The sequence below is a fragment of the Giraffa tippelskirchi genome, chromosome 10, assembly GCF_054371585.1.
Source record: "Giraffa tippelskirchi isolate mGirTip1 chromosome 10, T2T-mGirTip1v1.2.pri, whole genome shotgun sequence".
NCBI lineage: Eukaryota > Metazoa > Chordata > Mammalia > Artiodactyla > Giraffidae > Giraffa > Giraffa tippelskirchi.
In genome coordinates, this window is record NC_137284.1 from 49569915 (window position 1) to 49592945 (window position 23031).

General features: G+C 39.3%; 1 long non-coding RNA gene across 1 annotated transcript in view; it reads right to left on the reverse strand.

Annotated features, from left to right (window-relative positions):
• Positions 1-936: 936 nt before the first annotated feature.
• LOC145522355 (uncharacterized) overlaps positions 937-23031 on the reverse strand; it is a 74113-nt gene continuing 52018 nt past the window's right edge. The window contains exons 2-5 of the long non-coding RNA XR_014065995.1: positions 7096-7188; positions 4058-4232; positions 3509-3591; positions 937-2896 (exon numbers count right to left, since the gene is read on the reverse strand). This is a non-coding gene — a long non-coding RNA (uncharacterized LOC145522355). The remainder of the gene's footprint in view (positions 2897-3508; positions 3592-4057; positions 4233-7095; positions 7189-23031) is intronic.

Below are 23031 nucleotides of genomic sequence, written 5' to 3' on the forward strand. Positions count from 1 at the left end.
GACAGAGAGGCCTGGCGTGCTGCGGTTCATGGTGTTGCAAAGAGTCGGACACGACTGAGCGACTGAACTGAACTGAACTGATGGGAAAGCAGATCTGGAAGTGAGCTGATGTCTAAGTTGGCTAGACAAGTGAAGATCAGATCATGCCCACTGAGGAAGGCTGAAACTACAGTAGGACCTCTGATTCAAGATTTAGAGAACCTCATGAACCTAAGGAAGAGGAAACATTGCCAGCTGGGAAATTAAGGGACATAAATAGTGCTAGATGCTGTAAGCACTGGCAGGGGAGAGACAAGGTTATTGTCTATGTATTTATACCATGGAATTAAGCAAAATTTTCAAATAGCTGTGCTTTACCCTGGTGACTGACTGTTAAGCATTTACTAGTCCACTAAGTGATAGATACCTATATGCAATTCAATATAAAAATTAACATGAAACCAACAGAGTGAAGTCTCAGTCATGTTCGACTCTTTGTGACCCTATGGACTGTAGCGTACAACGCTCCTCCATTCATGTGACTTTCCAAGCAAGAATACTGGAGTGGGTTGCCATTTCCTTCTCCAGAGGATCTTTCTGACACAGAGATAGAACCCCGGTCTCCCACATTGTAGGCATACGCTTTACCGTCTGAGCCACCAGAGAAGTCCTACAGATTTAAGGTAAAATCTTAATACACATATATAGGTAACATACATGATTCATGGAATGACATGAGAAAAAAATAAAAGTCATGAACATATATATTAGCATGAAATATATGCAGTAAAAATCTATGGAGGGAAAATTAATGATTCCACAATGAAAAGAGAAAAAAATAATATATTTCTCTTAGAAACAGATCAATCAAGCAGGAAGAATATTAGTAAGAAGATAGACACTGTGAACAAGAGAATTAAAGTGCTAAATTTAATGAAATTATAGACATACACAAAATTTAAACAGTAGAACATTTTAATGATTGATATTGATGATTTTGATTAAAAATTGTGATTAAAAATTGGCATTAATACAATTAAATCAGTTATATACATATGTGTGTGTGTATATTGTATTCTAAAACATCTTGAGCTAAAAGAAAATTAAAACACTGTGACATGATTATTATTTTTACTTGTGCTTCCATTTTGTAAGGCTGTAGTCAAATCTTTTCATGTGTCTTATGTTTGCAGATACTAATATTCCATAGTGAAGGTATCAGACTTCGTCTTATTTTAAAATACACAAATAATTTCATACAAACTGACTAAATGTTTTAAAGCAAGGTACAAAGATTTTCAAGTATCCTAGAAACTTATGCTCAGTGTGACAGGAAATGAAATGAAAATTCATGAAGACCGTTTGTGACATCATGTTTAATTTCAAGGGCCAGAGATGCCGAGACAATTAGAAGACATATAGCAAAATTTCTGTCAAAGAAATGGTAAAATGGATAATCATGGACAAAGCAAGAAATTGATTGATAAGACATGCCTGTCTAAAGAACACTGTGCAAAATAGAATTAAAGAAACAGCCAACATTTTAAATCTGCTATTTCAGTTATAAATATTAAAAATTGCAGGATTATCCATTATACATTGATGAAACTACAGTTGTGAACCCAGTGATTTTTTGGTAATTACCAGCCTGGAGGTATAAAAAGAACCCCTAAAGTCACAGTATATTGCAATTATTTGTCATTTTGTAGAAATGGAAAAGTAATTTTTAAACACTATACACTGGTGGTACTGCACTTGTACAAATGAGGATAGGGAAATCCAAAGATACGTCAAGTAAGAGGCTTTCATCCACATTTCTTATTTTGATGTAAAGAAAGGTGCTCTGGCCAATAATGTATGGACCATTAAGAGATGATGCTGTTAATCTCAGGTGACTGCCAACCATATTAGGGGCAGATCATTAACTACTTGTTATTTTTTGCAGCTTTATGAATAAGGGGCTGGAATTAAATTGGTTATTGTTCATTGTGTATTTCACTGATTTTATTATGGGGAAGTTTATTTTATTGACACGGTAAGAATTTTAATAACTTTGTAACTAAACTTTCCAATATGAAAGATTTATGCCAGGTGCAATATGAAAGATTGTTTTAAGAAGACAAGATATTGAAATAAAAATTCATATATCAATGATCATTTACACTATTTTGGCTAAGAGTATATGGTCTCAGTGTTCAGACATCTCAGGAAACACATTATTATTTTTGTTTGTTTTTACACACGTGTTTCTAGACATCTGTGTTTGAATACTCTCAGTGAACAACAATTTTCTTTTAGACATAGAACCATGATGACACTTTTATACAAGCAATATTGACCCAAGAATCTCTTCATTATTGAATAATCATAAATATTACAAGACTTATCATTAAATGATTTATTTTCTAATGAGCTTTTTTGCAATATTTGAATGTACTTCCATAATTTATTGGTTATTTTTATTTCACAATTTAATTTTTAATTTAGTAAAGTTGTTTTGTTAATTTTTTTATGACAAGTGTTACTGGTTTCCCATTAATACTAGTGATAAAAAGCGTTCATTTTAAATATACTTTGTAACTAAACTTTATAAAGCAAAATAATACTAGGTAGATTATAATATACATTATCAATAACTGGTAAATACATGAAGTTTTGGAAGTATTTTACCATACAATAATGGCATAAATATTTTCGCGTTCCTTTTATAGAAGAAAATGTTAGTCGCACAGTCGTGTCTGAAACTTTGAGACTCCATGTACTCTAGCCCACCAGGCTCCTCTGTCCATGGAATTCCCCAAGCAAGGAGTGGGTAGCCATTACCTTCTCCAAGAGATCTTCACGACCCAGGGATCAAACCTGGGTCTCCTGCATTAAAGATGGAATCTCTACCAGGTGAGCCACCAGGAATAAGAAACTTTGCAAGAGAGAGGAGAAAGGAGGAAAAATATTGATTTTTCTAAGCTATATTGGGTGCTATAGTTTTCATTTTGGACTACCTATTTCATTTAATTCCTATGAAAAATCCAATATTTACTTCTGTACCTCTAGTTTAAGGCAGAACGTAAAGACTGAGATGTCTAATAACTCAAAGTTCAATTAATAACAAACTCTATGAAACACACTTGAATTCTGGGTGTTCGTACTGTACAATATTTTGCTTTAAGTGGACATATTGAATGGGTCAGTTTATATAAACAATGTGATTCCTTACTCCAAAGTTTATCCACAGAAGAGGTGGGCATGATAAAAAAAAGTATGTTTCAAAAATACTGTGAGTCCTGTAGAGTAGCAAAGGTAATACTGGTCTGAGCATCCAGAAGACAAGGAAGAGGAAGTGACAATTGCACATGACCTAAGGTTGTCTGGAGCCTTCAGACAGCAGAGAATAAAAGGCCAGTCAAAGTAGAGAGATGAGTAGAAGGACAAAAAGAAAGAATATATCATAATTTCACAATGACCTAATAAGCAATTCCAACATTAAATTTATATGAAGAATAAAGTCACTAAATATCTCTGTAGTAGATACCTCAGTTGAGATGTTTGCTGCCATGTACTTTCTCCCTGCCATGTGCCATGTAGCGGAGTCATTAACTGGTTCTACCTGATTGCCTGAGAGAACAGAGCATATGTTTTTCAGGTTGGTGCATTGAAAAGGGTGCATCAACAGTGATATGTTTCCCTTTACCCCACTGTGGCAACATATGAGACTTCATGGTGCCAGTGTTCATGACCAAAGTGTCCTATATGCATGTTCTTTATTTCATATTTGTCATGGAGTACTGCACCACCTGCATTAGGACCTGTATTGTTGATAAATAAATCTTTAGGGAGTTAAGGCACAGATTTAGGAACTAATTTGTTACTATCACAAAGCATGGATATTCTAATACAATAAATACAATTATAATTAAAATGATGATGTAGAAAAATTTCTGCAAAATAAAAGAGGAGCTAATGCCAATAATGTAAAAACTCCACAAAAATCAATTAGAAAGTGATTAACCCTGATAGATAGAAGTTTCAGAATATGAATTTGTAACATAAATAACTTAAAATTATATGAATAGATACTCACTTTTCATTAAGAACTATAGAATTGAAGATTTAAACATATTTATCTGTCTTCAAAACTGATATTCCTAATGATAAGGCCAAATATGAACAAAACACCACAAAATGCTGCAGTGAAATTCTATGGTTGAGGGAGCATGGTTTCTCTTTGTTTTCTCCATTGGTTGCTTGAACATTTCCTGTATATTTTCAATAGGCATGCAATTATTTTGTTATCAGAAAGACATTGTCATTCAAAAACTGAAATCATAAACAAATTAGAAGCATTTAAATAATATTACATTAATGTCCACACGGTAAGAACTTTTATAGGCACGGAAACATTTCAAGAACTCCAAAAGAATATATCTATCAACTTAAATATATTTTAGAAGTATTTGAGTCCTTAAGCTATCATTAATAAATTAAGAGAAATGTACAAAATGTTTTGTGTGAATGTGAAACAAGATTCAAAACTTGCAAACAGCATGATAAGATTATTTTAACAACCAACAAATATCTGAATGTCAAGGTAAGTAGCAGAAGGACACAAAGAAAGTAAAGAAAACTATCTCTAGTTCTGGTTCAGGTCTAAGAATACTTCCAGGTCTGGGAGATGGTAAGGGGTGGAGTTTTGTGCCTACTCAGTTCTGATTTCACCTGGCCTGAGCAATGAACTTTGACTTGCACAGCAACTATTCCTACTGCACCCTTGGTTGTGCAACACTCTCTGCAGTGACTTGGTAGTGCTTCCTTTGTAACTAAAATATGTCTTATTAAGATGAGAAAGACTGTAATAAATTGTCATCTTTGCCATAAAAATATGACCAGAAGAGAGGAGTCATGTCTTCAGTGAACTTCACACGTTGAAAATGTCACAAGGGACTTTTCTAGTAGTTGTGGAAGCTGTAAAAACAGATTAATTTCTAGCGGAAGAGATATCATTCAGTTCAGTTCAATTCAGGCAGTCGTGTCTGACTCTTTGCAACCCCTTGTACTGCAGCATGCCAGGCTTCCCTGTCCATCACCAACTTCTGGAGCCTACTCAAACTCATGTCCATCATGTCAGTGATGCCATCCAACCATCTCATCCTCTGTTGTCCCCTTCTCCTCCCCACTTCAATCTTTCCCAGCATCAGGGTCTTTTCCAAAGAAATATCATTACAAGTCTTATAAAAAAGACCAAGGTGGATATAGCACTGCCTCTATAACTTGAACATTTCAGTCTCTTACGTTTCAGCAGGGACATGAAACAAGAGTGAAGCATCCACAACTGACCACATGAAAACTCTCAAGGGAATATTCTATTTTCTGGATATCACATTTAAAAGTCTCTCACGCTGAAAGGAAACTTTCTCAAGGAGGCTTTTATCTGAACACTCTAAAATAAGTCTCCTGTGTACTTAGACAGTCCGTGGAATATGTCTGCATTGCTTTTCCCTCAAGGGGAAGTTCTGAGCAAACCATTAAATGTGTTTTATTAGTTTAAATTCTAGCTGATTCATGTGAATGTATGGCAAAAACCACCACAATATTGTAAAGTAATTAGCCTCCAACTAAAATAAAAAAAAAATCTAAATTGTTTTTTTGGATTATAGAAAATGTGTTCATCTTCAGTTTGAAGAAGAAACAAAATAAGGCACCAGTTTAAAAAACAAAAGAACAGACAAAACCAACAATTAAACCTCTGGCAACCAAAAAGACCACAAACTATAAAAAGTCCCTCCCACCCCCCCAAAAAAATAAAAACTTATTTGAGGTCTTGGAACTGTAATTCAGGGATCCTAGATTCCAGAGGAAACAACAATGTCCTGGGTGGAGTTTTGTGTGTGTGTGTGTGTGTTTTTTAATAGGATAAAAGGAGAAAGTTAATACAGACTTACACAAGTCGTTTGAATCAGAGAGTAAGATTAGTCTATACAAATAATTCAGTTATGACATGGATATGGATCATGAACAGTTCCATCAGATCTTTGTTAGTAGACTAAATGTTTCCTGCCAATAGAATGGGGAAAAGCCTGAAGAATTGCTTCTTGAAGGACTCAAGTTGCCTGGGAAGCTAGTAATTCTACACCTATGCTCCTTCTATGGAAATCATCTAAAGGGCGAAGCCAGCCCACAGTAGTGTGCCTGTGTCTGGGTTGGTCATCTCCAACTAAGACAGAGGTTATTTGATGCAAGTCAAAGATGGCTTGTTTATAGCACAAGATTATATTCTTCTACAAAGTAGAGGGAGTCCTCAATGACCTTGGGAAAATACTCAGCTATGGCCCATAATTCTGCAAGGAGCTAAGGCTCTGGATTCCAGATTGTGGCTGCCATAGAGTTAAAAAATACCAGTGACAAAGGGAAAAAAAAAAATTACAGGAGGGCTACTAGGTTGGGAGATTACAGAGGAGGATTAGGGGAATCAGAAAAATAGAATGGCAACACAGTGAGTCCTAGGTAAGCAGGAGTCAAAGGAGAATGAACAGAGGAATTGTTGATTTTTTTTTTTTTTGAGTATTTATTTAAGAGTAGAGGTCTTTTTTTGCAGCAGTGAACTTGGAAACACAGTATCCTGAAATGAAACAAGTTTAGGTTTTTAAACCTTTGAGTTTCATGATCTCCTCGAGAGACTTCAGCTTATGAATTTAAATAGGCTTACCACTCTGTTTGTTTAGTTTTAGACCAATTAGCCTCTAACTGTACATCCCAAATAATCAATTTTTCAGTTTCAAAAGTTCCCCATTGTGACTAGGTCAATTTTATGTCATCTATGGTATGTATTGCCATTGGTATGCTGACCTAGACAAGCATAAGAAACCCCCAGCTTTTTTACATATACCCTGCAGGAGTCCCAGATGGGGAAAAATCCTCCACCATAACAGTGTTAGGCTGTAAATGCCCCATTATAGTGAACTCAGAGAAAGGGAACAAATCCTTAATCAATTTGTTTAAAAAGGACACCAAACTAAAGGTCTGAACCTCAATCAAAGATGAAGGTTCAATACTGAGAGGACTTATCATCCAAGTCTTGTGCCACTAGGGAGGTGACAGAGCACAGGGGGCTCACACAAGCACCTTGTCAAATCCATGGCAGGTTTGGAGATGGACAGAAGACCACTTCATATCCCACTTCTGATACCAAAAAATGTCAACTGATAGGAACATGAACTGTAAAGAAGCAAAAGGACAATGCATTAGGGGGTCTTAGTATTGTAATTTGGGGATCACAGATTCAAGAAGAAACCAGAATAGTGTCCCATCAGTGGAAAATGGGTAGGAGTTTTTACAGGAAAATGAAGGATGTTGATACAGGTTTACATAAGCTGTTTACCAATAATTTGAATTGGAAAGTAAAATTATTTTTTTATATACAAATGGGTTATTGTATGCATCTCATTCATTACTAGGGGTACTTATATTTTCCTTGGCTAGATAAAGCCCAGTTTTTAGTATTATTCTATTTTGTAACTCAGTTACAATTCAGCAGTTTTCAAATTGAATGTTCAGTAAAATTCCAGCATGCAAAACAAACATGGATGTTCTCAGGTCACATCACAGTAACACCCTGAAATAATTTTTTTCATTCTTCCAAAATGTAGTCACTTATATCAAAGGTTTGTAAACTGCAACTCTAGGGGTGAAATACAGCATCAGTTCACTTCAGTCAGTCATGTCTGACTTTTTGCCACCCCATGGACTGCAGCATGCCAGGCTTCCCTGTCCACCACCAACTCCAGGAGCTTGCTCAAACTCACGTCCATAGAGTTGGTGATGCCATCCAACCATCTCATCCTCTGTTGTCCCCTTCTTCTCTTTTTTTCAATCTTTCCAGAACCAAGGTCTTTTCCAATGAGTCAGGTATTTGCATCAGGTGGCCAAAGTATTGGAGCTTCAGCTTCAGTATCAGTCCTTCCAGTGAATGTTCAGGACTGATTTCCTTTACGATTGACTAGTTTGATCTCCTGGCAGCCCAAGGGACTCTCAAGAGTCTTCTCCAACACCACAGTTCAAAAGTATCAATCTTTGGTGTTCAGCTTTCTTTATGGTCCAACGCTCAAATCCATACATGACTGCTGGAAAAACTACAGCTTTGACTGTATGGACCTTTGTCAGCAAAGTAAGGTATCTGCTTTTTAATATCCTGTCTAGGTTGATTATAACTTTTTTTTTAGAAGGAGCAAGTGTCTTTTAATTTCAAAGTTGTAGTCACCATCTGCAGTGATTTTCGAGCCCAAGAAAATAAAGTCTGTCACTGTTTCCATTGTTTCTCCATCTATTTGCCATGAAGTGATGGGACCAGATGACATGATCTTAGTTTTCTTAATGTTGAGTTTTAAGCCAGCTTTTTCAGTCACCTCTGTCATTTTCATTGAGAGGCTCTTTAGTTCCTCTTCAGTTACCGCCACAAGGGTGGTATTATCTGCATATCTGAGTTCAATTCAGTTCAGTCGCTCAGTCGTGTCCGACTCTCTGCGACCCCATGAATTGCAGCACGCCAGGCCTCCCTGTACATCACCAACTCCCGGAGTCTACCCAAGCCCATGTTCATCGAGTCGGTGATGCCATCCAACCATCTCATCCTCTGTCATCCCCTTCTCCTCCCGCCCCCAATCCTACCCAGCATTAGGGTCTTTTCCAATGAGTCAACTCTTCGCATGAGGTGGCCAAAGTATTGGAGTTTCAGCTTCAACATCAGACCTTCCAATGAACACCCAGGATTGATCTCTTTTAGGATGGATTGATTGGATCTCCTTGCAGTCCAAGGGATTCTCAAGAGTCTTCTCCAACACCACAGTCCAAAAGCATCAATTCTTCAGCGCTCAGCTTTCTTCACCGTCCAACTCTCACATCCATACATGACCACTGGAAAAACCATAGCCTTGACTAGACGGACTTTTGTTGGCAAAGTAATGTCTCTGCTTTTAAATATGCTATCTAGGTTGGCCATAACCTTCCTTCCAAGGAGTAAGCGTCTTTTAATTTCATGGCTGCAGTCACCATCAGCTGTGATGATGACAGCATATCTGAAGTTATTGACAATTTTCCAGTTGACAATTGATTCCAGGTGAAAATTGATGCCAGGTTGTGCTTCATCCAGCCTGGCATTTCACATGATATACTCTGCATCATACAAGTACATGTAAATAAGCAGTTAAATAAGGAGAGTGACAACATACAGCCTTGACATACTCCTTGCCATTTTGGAACCAGTCTGTTGTTTCATGTATTGTTCTAACTATTTGCTTCTTGACCTGCATGCAGATTTCTCAAGAGGCAGGTCAGATGATCTGGTATTCCTAGCTCTTTATCGATTTTCCAGTTTGTTGTGATCCATGCAGTCAAAGGATTTAACCAAGGGGCTTCCTTGGTGGCTCAGTTGGTAAAGAGTCTGCTGACAATGTAGGAGACCCAGGTTAAATCCCTGGGCTGGGAAGATCCCCTGGAGAAAGAAATGGCAAACCACTCCAGTATTCTTGCTTTGGAGAATCCTATGGGCAGAGAGAAAATAGTTTATGGGATTGAAGAGTCATACAGGACTGAGAAACTAAACCTAAACTGACCTAATGAAGCAGATGTTTTTCTGGAACTTTCATGCTTTTTCGATGATCCAATGGATGTTGGCAATTTGATCTCTGGTTCCTCTGCCTTTTCTAAATTCAGCTTAAACATGTGAAAGTTCACAGTTCACGTACTGTAGAAGCCTAGCTTGGAGAATTTTGAGCATTAATTTGCTGGCTTGTGAGATGAGTGCAACCATGTGATAGTTTGCACATTTTTTTACATTGCCTTTTTTTGGGGTTGGAATGAAAACTGACCTTTTCCAGTCCTGTGGCCACTGCTGAGTTTTCCAAATTTGCTGGCATATCGAATGCAGCACTTTCACAGCATCATCTTTTAGGATTTTAAAGAGCTCAGCAGGAATTCCATTGCCACTAGATTTGCTTCTAATGATGCTTCCTAAGGCCCACTTGATTTCACACTCCAGGATGTCTGGTTCTAGGTGAGTGATCACACCATCGTGGTTATCTTGGTCCTTTAAATCTTTTTTGTACAGTTCTTCTATATATTCTTGCTACCTCTTCTTAATATCTTCTGCTATTTTTAGGTCCATGCCATTTCTATCCTTTATTATGCCCATCTTTGCATGAAATGTTCCCTTGATATCTCTAATTTTCTTGAGATCTCTAGTCATTCCCATTCTATTTTTTTCCCTCTATTTCTTTGCATTGATCAATGAGGAAGGCTCTCTTATCTCTCCTTGCTATTCATTGGAACTCTTCATTCAGATGGATATATCTTCCATTTTCTACTTTGTCTTTCACTTCTCTTCTTTTCTCAGCAATCTGTAAACCCTCCTCAGACAATCATTTTGCATTTTTGCATTTCTTTTTTCTTGGGGATGGTCTTGATTCCTGCCTCCTGTACAGGTCACGAACCTCAGTCCATAGTTCTTCAGGCACTCTGTCTATCAGATGTAATCCATTGAATCTACTTGTCACTTCCACTGTATAATCGTAAAGGATTTGATTTAGATCATACCTGAATTGTCCAGTGGTTTTCCCAACTTTCTTCAATTAAAGTCTGAATTTGGCAGTAAGGGGTTCATGATCTGAGCCACAGTCAGCTCCCGGGCTTGTTTTTGCTGACTGTATAGAGCTTCTCCATCTTTGGCTGCAAATAATATAATCAATCTGATTGTTGTGTTGACCATCTGGTGATGTCCCTGTGTAGAGTCTCCACTTGTGTTGTTGCAAGACGTTGTTTGTTATGATTAGTGTGCTCGCTTGGCAGAACTTTATTAGCCTTTGTCCTGTTTCATTTTGTATTCCAAGACCAAACTTGCCTGTTACTCCAGCTATTTCTTGACTTCCTATTTTTGCATCCCAGTCCCCTATGATGAAAAGGACATTTTTTTTTTTTTCTGGTGTTAGTTCTAGAAGATTTTGTATGTCTCCATAGAACCATTTAACTTCACCTTTTCACATTAGTGGCTACAGCATAGAGTATTGCTGTGATATTGAGCGGTTTGCCTTGGAAACAAACAGAGATCATTCTGTCATTTTTGGGATTGTACCCATTACTGCATTTCAGACACTTATGTTGACTATGAGAGCTGCTCCATTTCTTCTAAGGGATTCTTTCCCACAGTAGTATATATAATTATCATCTGAATTAAATTCACCCATTCCATTTCATTTTAGTTCATTGAGTCCTAAAATGTTGATGTTCACTTTTTTCCAGTAGTATATTGGGCACCTATTGGCTTGGGCAGTTCATCTCTTAGTGTCATATATATATGTATACATATATATATATACACACACACACATATATACATATATATATACATATATATATATATATATATATACACCTTTTCCTACTATCCATGGGGTTCCCAAGGCAAGAATACTGAAGAAGATTGCCATTCCCTTCTCCAGTGGAGCATGTTTTGTCAGAACTTTCCACCATGACACATCTCACTTGGTTGGCCCTACGTGGCATGGTTCATAGTTTCATTAAGTTAGACAAAACTGCAATCCACGTGATCAGATTGATTAGTTTTCTCTGACTGAAGTTTTCATTCTGTCTGCCTTCTGATGGATAAGGATAAAAGGTTTATAGAAGCTTCCTGATGGGAGACATTGGTTGGGGGTGAATCTGGGTCTTACAACACACCAACATGTAATCTGGGAAATACAACATACCACTTGCTTTTGCAGTATGAGCTAAAAATATTTGTTCATTTTTCAATTGTTAGAGGGTAACCAAAACAAATAATTTGAAAATTGAAAATTATATGAAATTCAAATTTAAATGCTTGTAAATACAGTCCTCATCACTTCATGGCAACTAGATGGGGAAAAAGTGGAAACAGTGACAGACTTTATTTTTGGGGGCTCCAAAATCACTGAAGGTGATGACTGCAGCAGTGAAATTAGTAGAAGCTTGCTCCTTGGAAGGAAAGCAATGGCAAAACTAGACAACGTATTGAAAAGCAGAGATATCACTTTGCTGAGCAAAGTTCATATAGTCAAAGCTATGGTTTTTCCAGTAGCCAATTGTGGTGCTGAAGAAGATTCTTGAGAGTCCTATGGGCAGTAAGTGATCAAGCCAGTCACCTCTAAAGATATCAGCCCTGAATATTCATTGGAAGGACTGATGTTGAAGCTGAAGCTCCAATACTTTGACAACTTATGGGAAGACCCAACTCATTGAAAAAGACCTTGACGCTGGGAAAGAATGAGGGCAGGAGGAGAAGGGGCAACCAAAGATGTGATGGTTGAATGGCATCATTGACTCAATGGAGATGAGTTTGAGAAAACTCTGGGAGATAGTGAAGGTCAAGGAAACCTGGCATGTTCCAGCCCATGGGGTTACAGAGAGTTGGCATGACTCAGTTACTGAAGAACAACAAATACAATCATTTTGGAACACAAACTTATCCTTTTATAGATTGTCTATAGCTGCTTTCACCCTGAGATGGCAGACTTGAGAAATTGTAACGCTTTGTAGCCAAAATTATTCACTATCTCGCCCTTTACAGAAAAAGTTTGCTGAACACTGATTACTATTTCACCTGAAAATACTTTAAATTCATAATTCCTTTTTTTTTTTTTTAGTTTACAAAATAGTTCAATCTCCATAAATTTCAACCTCTTGCTTAGCTAGAAATTATAGATTTAGGGTAGGAATCCAATTAGCATCTACTGCGTCAACTACAAATTGGCACTCACCAAGAGCATAGCCAATGACTGAACAACAAACGCATTTGCCATCTGCCTCTATGGAGATTGAACCCCGTGCCATTATAGCTGTTGACCTAACAACCCCTGAGGGAGTTCAGGTTGGAGTGAGGCACTCTGTACTCCAGGGAATCTGGTAGAGCAGGCCTATAGATAGTTGGATGTTTTTAGGAACAGATTTTATGATCTCAATCCTTGCTTCTCCTCATATCTAGAGAAGCACTAAATCCCTTCGTGGTGACATCAGACCCTCATGACTAACAAAAAGCCTTTTGTAAATTGAGTGCTTCATGGCATTGAACTCCTCCTTCACCAAAACCTTATGTATTGACTTTCCCCCACTGCCACTTTGGAGCAGTCTCTCAGAGCTATCTGAGATGCTGCCTCCCAGGCTGCAGTCCTCATTTTGCCCCAAACTCACAACTCTCAAGTTGTATATCTTTTTTTAGTAGACAACTGCCTGAAAATAATTTCAGAAGGCAGTCAAAAAAAGCGTTAAAGCCTGTGCCATAAAACTGACAATGCCACAAGCAAGGAAGAGTCTAGAATATTCAGCTGCAGCATGATCTGACTCTTGACCTCACATTCCACATTATAGACGTAATGTAGATGGGGGGAAAAAAGTGGCTCTGAAATTTAAGCATTCCTCTTAAAGTTAACTAAACTTTGAGGGGAAAAAAAGTAGACTAAAGTCTGGTTAAGCAGGTTTGAGGAATTAAGCCTATGCAATAGATGGGGATCTCGGTTAAGGTTACTTGGGCCATCAGGGAGTTATCTTTTCTAAATCCATGCTGGATTGGAGGAAACAAATCCCAAGGACAGACTACATTTATCTGATAAGGAACTTGGCTTCCCAGGTGGCTCAGTGGTAAAGAATCCACCTGTCAATGCAGGAGATGAGGGTTTGATTCCTGGGTCTGGAAGATTTCTTGGAGAAGGGAATTGCAACTCACTCCAGTATTCTTGCCTGGAAGGACAGAGGAGTTTGGTAGACTACAGTCCATGGTGTCGAAAAGAGCTGAATGTGACTGAGTTCGAATGCACACACGATAAGGAGTTCTAGAACTCCAGCTAGCATTGTGAAAGATAAGGACAAGTCACCAATGGATGAAGGGTAGAGAGGAACTCATTCTTGTCTCGGAATCCTTCACAGCAACAATCAATGCCAGAAGAGCAGAGAACTGCATTCACCAAACAAATTAGGAAATAAACTATGTTATTTATATTTATAATAATATAAATGAAATACTTTAGTAGATATTTCCAAATTTGATAAAATATTTATAATAACGTTTATAACCAAATTGTTATATATATATATATATATATATATATATATGTATGTATATATATATATATAACAGCAATGAGAGATCCTCAAAGGAAAAAAATAAGCACAATAACCAAATATATCCAGGAAAATGTTACCAAAACAAGCAAAAATAGGACTAATGAAAAAATGCATCCAATACAAGGTAAGCCATAAGAAAAATCTCAGAAATTATTGTAGAAAGACAAATTAAGTATTGAGTCAATTTAATTATGGAATGAAGTCTACCCAGTTAGAAGGATTAGAATTTCAGACAGGACAGTAAATATTATGTCTTAGCAATGCACAATGATGAAAAACAAACACAGAATTTGCAGAAGAACACTATGGCTAAATTAAATACCAAGCATGCAATTTTAATAGAAGATAATAAACAATAATACTGTAAGAAATTTTCAGTTAAGGGTTAATAAAAGGTTAATATAAGGGTTAATAAAACACCTTATCCCAAAACTTTGTGTGTATCTGTGCCCAAAAGACCCCCTTGGGACTCTATCAGGTATAGTATTCCCACCATGTCCCCTTTCCTTAAATGAAAGGTTTTCCTTCATACTTTCCCTGGGTTTCACAAGGCTCACTCAAGAGTTAACAATGAGGACAATGTGAAGATGTAGTAATGAAGAATACCTATTGAATGGGAAATTGGTACCAAATTTAAACAATAGATCAGCCATAATTTTTTTCAGGAAGGGAATAAATAGCAATTCTTGATTCACATCCCTAAGTTGTTTTTACAGAAACCAGGTTCCCATCTGATGGAAACTACTGACTACAAGCACATAGATCCCTGAGAAATTAGGACCATAAGATCGATGATGTCAACTCCCAGAATATCACCCTGTTACACTTCCAAGCAATCAGGAGAATACCCAGGAGCTGATCCTAAACCCCACACCACTAATGTTGCCTTTAGAGACACTTCCCTGAAAGCCATCAGGGAGCTTTGGTCTTTTCAGCTTGAGCTGCCTGTTCTTGCTTGGCACACTAAAATAAATCTTGTACCTTCACCACAGCATGATGTCAGAGACTTTGCTGCTCATAAAATAAGTAGATCTGATTTTGGTTTGGTAGCAGTAGCTTTTTGTTTTTGTTTTTATATTTCTTTCATTAACAATAGATTTATTCTGAATTGTGGAAGTGTATATTGGTAAAGATAACCCTGTATGAGAGACATCAAAAGAGACACAGATAAATAGAACAGTATTATGGACTCTATGGGAGAGGGCGAGGGAGGGATGATATGGGAGAATGGCATGGAAGCATGTAAATTATCATATGTGAAATGAATCGCCAGTCCAGGTTCAATGCATGATACAGGGTGCTCGGGGCTGGTGCACTGGGATGACCTGGAGGGATGGGATGGGGAGGGAGGTGGAAAGGGGGTTCTGGAAGGGGAAAACATGTACACCCATGGTAGATTCATGTCAATGTATGGCAAAAGAAATACAATATTGTAAAGTTAAAAAATAGAAAATAAACTAATTAAAAAATAAATAAACAAAACAAAAAAGTTCCTAGATGCCCATCAGCAGACAAATGGATAAGGAAGCTGTGATACATATACACAATGGAATATTACTCAGCCATTAAAAAGAATACATTCAAATCAGTTCTAATGAGGTGGATGAAACTGGAGCCTATTATACAGAGTGAAGTAAGCCAGAAAGAAAAACACCAATACAGTATACTGCTACTGCTACTGCTAAGTCACCTCAGTCGTGTCAGACTCTGTGCAACCCCATAGATGGCAGCCCAGCAGGCTCCGCTGTTCCTGGGATTCTCCAGGCAAGAACACTGGAGTGGGTTGCCATTTCCTTCTCCAATGCATGAAAGTGAAAAGGGAAAGTGAAGCCGCTCAGTCATGTCTGACTCTTAGCGACCCCATGGACTGCAGCCTACCAGGCTTCTCCATCCATGGGATTTTCCAGGCAAGAGTACTGGAGTGGGTGCCATTGCCTTCTCCACCAATACAGTATACTAACACATATATATGGTATTTAGTTAATCGGTAAAGATAACCCTGCATGTGAGACATCAAAAGAGACAGATAAATAGAACAGTATTATGGACTCTATGGGAGAGGGTGAGGGAGGGTGGGATGATATGGGAGAATGGCATTGAGGCATGTAAATTATTATATGTTAAACGAATTGCCAGTCCAGGTTCGACGCATGATACAGGATGCTCGGGGCTGGTGCACTGGGATGACCCGGAGGGAAGGGATGGGGAGGGAGGTGGGAGGGGGTTTCTGGAAGGGGAAAACATGTACACCCATGGTGGATTCATGTCAATGTATGGCAAAACAAATACAATATTTTAAAGTTAAAAAAATAAATAAATAAACTAATTTAAAATTTTAAAAAAAGTGACTGAGCAGGAAAAAAAAAAAAGTACTTCACAATTTTATATGCTAATTTTCTCTGTGATATGCAATAGAATAATTTTTAAATGGTCCTAATACTGTTGAGAAATGCAGACAAGAAAGTGCAAAAAGCAATTTAAAAATATATTTTAAAAATGATAATTAATAAAAAGACATCAGGGAGGGGGAAATGCTCTAAAAAATACTGTCATTACAATATTTCCAAAGTTTGTGATATATAGGTAGTTTTTGCCTTGTCATTATATTTTGAAGAGTTAAAATGTACTTACACTATAAAGAAAGCTGAGCACAGAATAATTGATGCTTTTGAACTGTAGTGTTGGAGAAGACCCATGAGAGTCCTTTGGACTGCAAGGAGATCTAACCAGTCCCTCCTAAAGGATATCAGTCCTGGGTGTTCATTGGAAGGACTGATGTTGAAGCTGAAACTCCAACATTTTGGCCACCTGATGTGAAGAGCTGACTCATTTGAAAATACCCTGATGCTGGGAAAGGCGGGTGGAGAAGGGGACGACAGAGAATGAGATGGTTGGGTGGCATGACCGACTCAATGGACATGGGTTTGGGTGGATTCCAGGAGTTGGTGATGGACAGGGAGGCCTGGCATGCTTTGGTTCATGGGGTCGCAAAGAGTCGGACATGACTGAGTGACTGAATTGAATTGAACTGACACTATTATTTCAAGTTCAAAATTTCTAATTATGAAAAACTTACAAAATAGAAGTAAATAGATAACTACCAAAAAAATGAACATTCCAAGGCAAGTTTTTACTGAGCCCAAACTCATACTGCTCACTGCACAACAGAACAGTAAATGAAGAGATGTGTCAATGACTAAAGGCATAATGATTTTATTTAGAAAGCCAGCAGGGCAAGAGGATGGTGGGATAGTGTCCTAAAGAATCATTTTACCCCACTTAGAACCCAAGATACTTTTATACTTAAAGGGGAGGTGGGTGTAGCTGGTGGTAGCAAACATATTGATGCTAGAATTCTTGGTTTTTGCAGCTGTCCAGGGGGATCTGGTCACAATGCTCCTATAAATGTTCAGGAACTTGAATGCTATTCTTTGTCCTGCCCATTTTTATCTCTATTTGAATGGAAAAGTTTTATACTTTTAAAGGTCAGAGTCGTATCCTGTGTATTTCAAGCTATATGCAACATTCTGTTACAAAAAGTGCTAAGCCAGTATGACTAAGCACAGACAACAGAGCACAAACGTTAGAGCTAAAAGAATAGATCCAATACAGAGTGACATCTAGTTCTCCAACTTCATGAATCAGCTATATAACAGCCAAGGGGCTTGCATAACTCAATGAGCTATGAGGCATGCTGTGCAGGGCCACCAAAGACAAACAGGTCATAGTGAAGAGCTCTGACAAAACGTGGTCAGTTGGAAAAGGAAATGTCAATCCACTTCAGTATTCTTGCCTGGAGAATCCCATGGACAGAATGAAAAGGTAGAAAACATATGATATCAGACACCAGAAGATGAGACACCCAGGTTGGAACGTACCCAATATGATACTGGGGAAGAACAGAGGGCAATTACTAATAGATCCAGAAAGAATGAAGCAGCTGAGTCAAAGCAGAAATGTCAGTCTGTTGTAGCTGTGCCTGCTGGTGAAAGAAAAGTCCAGTGCTGGAAAGAATAATATTGCACAGGACCATATTGCTCTTTACAGCATCATACTTTACTTCTATCACCAGTCACATCCACAACTGGGTGTTGTTTTGCTTTGGCTCTGTCTCTTCATTCTTTGTGGATTTATTTCTCCTTTGATCTCCTCTGTATAGAGCTTCTGCTGAATAGTAGCATACTATTGGGCACCTACTGATCTGGATAACTCATTTTTCATTGTCCTATCTTTTTCCATTTTCATACTGTTCATGGGGTTCTCAAAGCAAGAATATTGAAGTGGTTTGCCATTCCCTTTTCCAGTGGACCACGTTTTGTCAGAACTCTCCACCATGACCCATCTGTGTTGGATGGCCATTCATGGCATGGTCATAGTTTCACTGATTTAGACAAGGCTGTGGTCCATGTGATCAGATTGGTTAGTTTTCTGTGATTGTGGTTTTCATTCTATCTGCCCTCTGATGGACAAGGATAAGAGGCTTATGGAAGCTTCCTGATATGGGAGCCTGACTGAGAGGGAAATGGCAGGTGCTGGAGCAGTGTCTGTGTGGTCCAGGAGCAGCTGTTAGGAGAGACCCCATGTTCAAGGGCAGAGAAACCCCAGCAAGACTGTAGATGCTGGAGCAGCGGCTGTGTGGCACTGGAGCAACTTTGAGGAGATATCTCATATCCAAGGGCCAAGGAGAACCCCAGAAAAACAGTAGGAGGGATGAAATGGTGTTTAGAATCAAACCCCATACCTGCCAGAGATGCTCAGAGGGCTCAAATAAACTTTGTGTGCACCAGGACCCAGAGACTCCACAGAGACTGAGACAGCACTGTGTTTGATGTCTCCTGCAAAGGTATGGGTCAGTAGTGGACTGCTGCAGGGGCAGGAGCTCTGGCTGCAGAAGGCCTGGTTATGGGATAAGCCCTCTTGGAGGAAGTCGCCATTAACCCCACCATAGAACTGCCAGCACTTACACAGGACTAGGGAAACCGACTCTTGGAGGGCACAAACAAAACCTTGTGTGTACCAGGACCCAGAAGAAAGGAGCAGTGATCCCACAAGAGACTGACCCGTGAGTGTCCAGGAGTCTCTGGTGGAGGCGTGGGTTAGTGTTGGGCTGCTGCAGGGTTAGGAGCACTGAGTGTAGAATTGCATGCATGGGACCTTTTGAAGGAGGTCACCATTATCTTCATTACCTCCACCATAGTTTGGCCCCAGGTAAATAACAGGGAGGGAACACAGCCCCACCCATCAACAGAAAATTGGATTAAGGATTTACTGAGCATGGCTGCACCCAACAGAACAAGACCCATCAGAACAAGATCCAGTACATTGTAACCCTGCTTATTTATCTCATGTGCAGAGTACAAGGCACTGCCGGCCCGCTCACAGAACAAAGGACTGAGCGATACCAGAGGAGAGCTAGCCGGCTGCGGACCGCCCCATCCCCCGCCGGACACAGCGGGCAGGCGGGGCCCGCCAGAGCCGGAAAGGGGCAAACTCCGCTCCAGAGAGGGCACCCCCTACCAAACTACAAACAGGCTCCCAGTTTCTAAGCAAAGACTACCTGAGATCCCGGAGGGTCGACAGCCGCCGGGAGGGTCGCAGCCAGAGACCAGCTCCCCAGAACCGACACAAAGCACACCGGAGCCGGGTGCGCCCGTAAACCGAGGCGGGGACCAGGGAGGTGATAAGCCGCACCGCCCCAATAGGGGAGAGCGCCCTCGCCAAACTCCTGGCCGCCTGGGCAGCTCCGACCGGGAACGGCACAAGCCGCGGGCGAAACCGAGTCTGCGCCTTTGTGGAGTAACCGGGAGCCTGAACCTGAGCGGCTTAGACCTGGGAAGTGCACGCAGCTCAGGACCCTCTCCCCCGCCGAGTAACCTGAAGCCTGAGCAGGGTAGACGGGGAAAGCACACACGCCGGGAGCGGGGGCGAACCCAGTGAGGCCGAGACACTGCGAGCTTACCACACACACGCCAGAATTGCAGTGTTCCTTCCTCCCCACAGCACGATTGAACAAGCGAACCTAAAGAGAACACCTCCACCGCTTTGTTGCAGGGCGGAAATTAGATACTGAAGAGATCTCCAAACAGAAGCCAAATAAACAGAGGGAAGCGCTTTGGAAGGGACAGGCCAACAGATTAAGATCCCTGTAGTTAATACCGACTGCATTGAAAAGGACCTATAGATCTTGAAAAGTATAAGCAGGAATAAGGATCTATCTAAAACTGAGCAGATCCCACACTGCTCACAACAGCTCCAGAGAAAGTCTGGGATATATATATTTTTTACTTTTTTTTTTTTTTAAATAAAAAAAAAATTTTTTTTTCTCTTCTTTCCTTTTTCTTCAAGTCCTCTATTACACCTTTAACTTTCATTTTCATAACCCACTATTAACTTGCAAAAAAAACAACAACCCTATTTTTGAAGCAAACTACATACATATATCTTATACCTTTTGTGTTTTCTTTTTTTTAATGTTTCCTTTCCTGTTCTACATTTTTTTACTGTTTCTTTTTTACTGTTTTACTGTTTTTTTTCTTTTTACACTGTTTCCTTTTTTTTTTTTTTAGATTGTAAGTTTTATAAGAGTCTAACCTCTACTCTAGATTTTTAATCTTTGTTTTACATATGTGATATCAACTTTGTACATTTAAGAACCCAATCTTTAGGACCCATTTTTACTCAGGAGTGTGATCACTGGCCTGATCACTCTCTCCCCTTATTGATGCTCTTTCTTCTCCCTCAGGGAACCTCTATCTCCCACCCTCCTCCTTCTCTTCTCAACCCAATTCTGTGAATCTCTGAGGGTGTTCTGGGTACCGGAGAACACTTCAGGAACAGGATACTGCCCAGATCTCTCTCTCCCCTCTTAATTCCTCCCTTTCTACTCATGCTCACCTCTGTTACCTTCCTCCCCCCTCTCTATGTATCTCTGTGAATCACTCTGAGGGTTCCAAACTGTGGAAAGCACAGAGGGAAGTGCTTACTGGCTAGATTGCTCTCTCCACATTTGAATTCCCCTCTTCCCCTTCTGGTCACCTCAACCCACCCCCCCCACATCATCTCTCCATGTAACTCAGTGAACCTTTCTGGGTATCCCTCACTGTGGAGAATCTTTTCACCATTAACCTAAAAGTTTTATTATTGAGGCTGTATGGAAGGAGAAGTCTTCAGGCTACTGCAAGAATAAGACTGAAAGCCAGGGGAAACATTAATTAATAAGAGACCATCCAATAGCCTCCATAAATTCACTGAAACCAAGCTCCACCCAAGAGACAATAAGTTTCAGAGCAAGACATACCACGCAAATTCTCCAGCAACGCAGGAACATAGACCTGAGCATCAATATACAGGCTGCCCAGAGGCACACCAAATCCATAGACATCTCAAAAATTAATACTGGTCACTCCATTGCACTCTAGAGAGCAGAAATCCAGCTCCACCCACCAGAACACCGACACAAGCTCCCCCAACCAGGAAGCCTTGACAAGCCAACTGTCCAACACCAACCGCAGTGAGGAACCTCCACAACAAAGAGGAACTTCATACTACCAGAATACAGAAGGGCCACGCCTAACACAGCAATCTAAACAAGATGAAAAGGCAGAGAAATACTCAGCAAGTAAAGGAAAATGAGAAATGCCCACAAAGCCAAACAAAAGAGGAGGAGATAGGGAATCTATCTGAAAAAGAATTTAGAATAAGGATAATAAAAATGATCCAAAATCTTGAAAGCAAAATGGAGTTACAGATAAATAGCCTGGAGACAAAGATTGAGAAGATGCAAGAAATGTTTATCAAGGACTTAGAAGAAATAAAAAGGAATCAATATAGAATGAATAATGAAATAAAGGAGATAAAAGACACTCTGGAGGGAACCAACAGTAGAATAACGGAGGCAGAAGATAGGATAAGTGAGGTAGAAGATAGAATGATGGAAATAAACGAAGCAGAGAGGAAAAAAGAAAAAAGAATCAAAAGAAATGAGGAAAACCTCCGGGACCTCTGGGACAATATGAAACGCCCCAACATTCGAATCATAGGAGTCCCAGAAGAAGAAGATAAAAGGAAAGGCCATGAAAAAATACTTGAGGAGATAATAGTTGAGAATTTCCCTAAATTGAGGAAAGAAATAGTCACAGAAGTCCAAGAAACCCAGAGAGTTCCAAACAGGATAAACCCAAGGCGAAACACCCCAAGACACATATTAATCAAATTAACAAAGATCAAACACAAAGAACAAATATTAAAAGCAGCAAGGGAAAAACAACAAATAACACACAAGGGGATCCCCATAAGGATAACAGCTGATCTTTCAATAGAAACCCTTCAGGCTAGAAGGGAATGGCAGGACATACTTAGAGTAATGAAAGAGAATAATCTACAACCCAGATTACTGTACCCAGCAAGGATCTCATTCAGATATGAAGGAGAATTCAAAAGCTTTACAGACAAGCAAGAGCTGAGGGAATTCAGCACCACCAAACCAGCTCTCCAGCAAATGCTAAAGGATCTTCTCTAAACAGGAAACACAGAAAGGATGTTTCAACACGAACTCAAAACAACAAAGTAAATGGCAACGGGATCATACTTATCAATAATTACCTTAAATGTAAATGGGTTGAATGCCCCAACCAAAAGACAAAGGGTTGCTGAATGGATACAAAAACAAGACCCCTATATATGCTGTCTACAAGAGACCCACCTCAAAACTAGAGACACACCCAGGCTGAAAGTGAAAGGATGGAAAAACATATTCCATGCAAACGGAGACCAAAAGAAAGCAGGAGTCGCAATACTCATTTCAGATAAAATAGACTTCAAAATAAAGGATGTGAAAAGGGACAAAGAAGGACACTACATAAAGATCAAAGGATCAATTCAAGAAGAAGACGTAACAATCATAAATATATATGC